General features: G+C 38.7%; 1 pseudogene; it reads left to right on the forward strand.

Annotated features, from left to right (window-relative positions):
• The first annotated feature begins 3,399 nt into the window (after positions 1 to 3,399).
• LOC118593860 lies at positions 3,400 to 4,063 on the forward strand (annotated as a pseudogene).
• Positions 4,064 to 4,762: the final 699 nt, after the last annotated feature.

A 4,762-nucleotide genomic window follows, 5' to 3' on the forward strand; every position in this document is an offset into this window, starting at 1 on the left:
AAAAAATTAGTTTCCTCTAAACTAAATTTGCCTACCTATCCACAAAGCATTGTGCTATATAGTCAGGAGATGGAAAAATAAGATGCGCATTCGCCCCTATAAAACAAAAACAAAATACCACAATTTATTTAGGAAGACAGGAAATCTCAAAAGTTATACTCTATACTGAAAGTGACATATAACTGTCAACTGAAGACTCAGAAAGAAAATTAAATTTAGAGGGAAAAATCCATATCAAAAAGTTGTGTGTGGATATATGAATAGCCCCTTCTTTTATCATAGCTTAGAATTTTTGTTCTTACAAGAAATTCTACTTTTAGGGAGAAAAACACTTTGCTATCAATATGAATACAAAATTCCACTTCCACTTACAATAGTACTTTCAGAGAGAAATAACCTTAAAGACAGCAATTCAGTAATTAACCTTATGTAGTGATCTTAACATTTATTGAAAATGAGTAAATTGATCAAATGTAGTACTGAAATCTTGTCATATGATATGACATTCTACCATCAGTAAAATTCACATCACATTAGTATAAAATATACAAGGATATGAAGTTTGAATTGAAAAGGTCTCATCTCCCGAATTATTAACAAATTACATAAATAATTATATACCAATTCCATCATGTAAATATTTTCTTTCATCAGAGTTCTGAAGGGCTGTAAAAAGGTAACAATGTCCAGTTGCCTAGTCCTGATATTCATGACAAGAGTCATGGATCCATGCTGGTCTTGGGTAGACCATGAAGACTAAAAGCATGTCACTTGTGTTTTCCACTTTTCAAAGAAATTCTCATAGCCAGTGTGATTTGTATGTATTACTGCCTTTGAAAGGAGGACATGAAGGGAGGGCAAACATTGTTAGATTAGAACTATAGATACCAAATGAAGCTTAAATACTTTTTTTTTAGAAAAATGTTGTAATACACTACTATATCCATTTTTTAAATAAATATATTTATTTATCTTACACCATGACCACAGTTTCTTCTCCCTCCTCTCCTCCTAGTACCTCTCCCCACTCCCCATCCACTCCTCCTTCATTTCTTTTCAGAAAAGCAGGCCTCCCATGTACATCAACAAAGCATGACATATCAAGTTGCAGTAAGACCAAGCACCTCACCTTGTATTAAGGCTGGACAAGGAAATCAAGAATAGGGTCCCAAAAGCAATCAAAAGAATCAGAGACAGCCCTGCTCCCACTGTTATTAGTCCCACAAGAAGACCAAGCTACACAATAGTCACATATACACAAACTGCCTAGGTCAGTCCCCAGCAGGCTCCATGGTTTTTTTACTCTTACTCTTTTGCCTCTTTTGGGCGACCTGTTAGCCAGCTTCCAAATAAGTCACACAAGGATGCTGATTCTCAATTATAAATGCCTGGCCTTAGCTTGGCTTGTCATTCCCCAGATTTACTTGACTTATCCCATCCACCTTTTGCCTCTGGGCTTTCTCTATTTCTGTATACCTTTTCTTTCCTTCTTACCCTGTGTGTCTGACTGTGTAGTTGGATGCTTGGCCACTGAATTCCTCCTCTCCTTGTTCTATTGCTCTTTCTCCTTTCCTCCTAGATTTCTCCTTCTATACTCTTTGCCTGCCATCCTTATCTATCATTTCTCCTGCCTTGCTATTAGCCATTCAGCTCTTTATTAGACCATAAGGTGTTTTAGACAGGCATAGTAACACAGCTTCACAGAGTTAAATTAACAAATGCAACATAAACAAAGCAAACACATCTTTGCATGATTAAATCAAATGGTCTACAGCGTAAACAAATGTAACACATCTTAAAATAATATTCTACAACACTCCTTGGTTGCTGGATCAGTCTCTGTGGGACCCTATGAGGCCAGATTAGTTGATTCTGTGAATTTTCTTCTGGCATCCTTGAACCCTCTGGCTCCTACAATCCTTTCTCCCCCTATTCTACAGGATTCCCCAAACTCTGACTAATGTTTGGCTGTGGTTCTGCATCTGTTTCCATCAGTTGGTGGTTGAAACCTCTCTGATGACAATTGGGCTAGGCACCAATCTGGTCACAGGAGATGGTCAGTTCAGGCTATGTATCAGCTAGTACTAGGAGTCTTAGCTGGGACCATCCTTGTAGATTCCTGGGAGATTCTATTGGCCAGATTTTTTACCTGACACTGAAATGCTCCTGTTTTCCAGTAGCCTATTTCAGTATTCTCCCCCTTTTAACCTTCCCAACTTGATTGCTCATGTTCCCATCCCCACCTACCCTCAGCCACTCATGAAATCTATTTCTCCCTCTTAGGGAGATCTTGGTATTCCCCCAGAACCTTCCTTGTTCTGTAGCCTCTCTGGGCCTGTGGATTGTAACATAGTTGTCCTTTATTTTACAGCTAATATCCACTTATGAGTAAGTACACACCATGTTTGTCTTTCCCAGTCTGGGTTACCCCACACAGGATGACTTTCTAGTCCCATCTATTTGCCTTCAGATTTCCTGGTGTCCATAATAATTTTCTTTTTAAAAAACAGCAATTAAAACTGTCTAAGCAGCCAGTTTTATTGGTGCTGTGTTAATAATAGCCAGATTTAGACCAAATTTAACACAACTAATGTTAAGGATAATGTAATAGTTTTATCATTTTAATAGTTAAGTTACAGGTTGTGTTTTTTTAAATAAAAGACTTCTCATCTTCCTTTCATTTCAAATAGCTAATGCCATTATCTTACATGTATCTCTGTGGATTTGTCTTTCATGTGAATCCTATCTCCTAAGTCAAGGCTATTAAAAAATGTGGTAAAACACACCTCCAGGAAATAGGACCAGGAGGAGACTATATAATTCAAGCAGGAGATTTGTACCTAAATATATAGTCTTTATAGATAGTGTAGATGCAATTGAAGAGAATATCACGGTTGGAATATAGGTAAAGTTTGTTCTCCAAAGGGTCATGTGGTGGGAGCTTGGTATCTAGTATGGCAATGTTAAGAGGTAGTAGAAATTTTAAAAGATAAATCTAGCTCCTATCCTCCTACAAAGCAGCAAATTGCCTGCCCTCAACAACCTCAGATGCAGCATCCTCCTAGTCTCCCATGGTACTACCCCAGGTGACCCACAGAGCTTCCCTCTCTAAGCAGCATCAGGGCACAACATGGTAGACTTCAAGCTAAATCATAAAGCTGATGGTAAGATCACTTAAAAATCTCTCTACCTGGCAACACCATAACTATTCAGCAACCTAACAAAAAATGGAAAATTGTCTATATATTGGTATTGTTGGGCCTTCAGAGTTAGAACAGTGATGCACAAGACAAACAAGAAACATACCAACTTTTGAATAAATAGGGTGAAGGGGGGATGAAAAAGTGAACCACTATGATGCTGGATGGTTGAACCAATTACTACACATATTTTGAGGAAATGCCACAAATAGACACTGGGCACCTGGTTGAGTATGATATAGACAAAGGTATGATGAAGATTTACTGTATCCCAATACTAAAAGTCTGTACTCAAAGCATTTGGAAATACTGTCCTTGTTAGTGGTGATCTTAATTCGTCAGAGAATGACTTTATGTATATTAAGGCAATCACAGGCATTGCTAAAGATTACAAAAACATGCACTGATTTTAAGAAGTGGATGTGAGGGAATATTTTGAGGGCAATAGTCAAATGGAAACTAAAACTAGTCACTATGGTAGGGATTTATCAGATAATGATTCGTAGATGTAAAAGTACAGGCAAAACACATGTGCTAATGTCTTAGACAATCTTAAAGGACCCTCCTTTCGGAGTCTCATAAAATGGTATATTCCAGTACTGAAAAAGTATGCTGAGGAAGAGAGATACTTTGACTTTGTGATCAAGGGTTTGACATCTCCAGATGACTTCATAGGAGAACTTCTCACACTGATACTAGACCTTTCACTGGAAGTATTGAAACAGGATGGGGAATATTTTACCCAGAAGAACTGGCATTTTGACAGCATCCCATTCAGTATACAAAAAGCTCAGGTGCCTGAATTGTCTTGTGGCATTTTCAAAGGACATTTGTCTGTGGGCCTTTCAAACTTGGAATTATGAGTATTTTATACTTTTTCAACAAAAGGAAGTTTGAGCATCCCCTAGTCTCATGTGCTGTTGAAAGCCTTCCTGAGTTTCTATACTGTGCACAAGATCAAACAAGTCAGGCAATTGTGACTGCCTTCGAGGGTTTTGTTTGTTTGTTTATTTTTGGTTTTGCCTCTTATTTTTAATTTAACAGATACATTGGAAGATGGGTATTTTGTTGAGCATGGTTGTTACATTTTTAAAAGTCAACCTACAGAGACAACTGAACCAAGCTCATAGGAACTTATGAACTTTAGACCAACAACTGTGGGGCCTGCATGGGACTGGATTAGGCCCTCTGCATAAGTGAGACAGTTGTGTATCTTAGACTGCTTAAGGTACACAAACTGGCTTTTTGGAGCCCATTACCCATGGTGGGAAACCTTGTGCAGCCTTGGTGCAGGGAGGAGGGGCTGCCTCAACTGAATGTAGCAGGCTCTGCTGACTCCCCAAGGGAGGCTTTACCTTATTGGAAGAGGGAATGGAGAGTGGGTTGCCGGGGGAGGCTGAGATGGGGAGAGGGAGGAGAACACAGAGGGGGATCTGTGGTTGGTATGTAAAATGAATAAAAAAACTGTCTTAATAAAGGGAAAAAAAGTCAACGAAAGAACAAGTGGCACAGCCAAGGCTATGAACCCCACCGACCCTAAGACAAGATTTCCACTACTTTGT

This window comes from Onychomys torridus, chromosome 12 (genome assembly GCF_903995425.1).
Source record: "Onychomys torridus chromosome 12, mOncTor1.1, whole genome shotgun sequence".
In the NCBI taxonomy this organism is placed as follows: domain Eukaryota; kingdom Metazoa; phylum Chordata; class Mammalia; order Rodentia; family Cricetidae; genus Onychomys; species Onychomys torridus.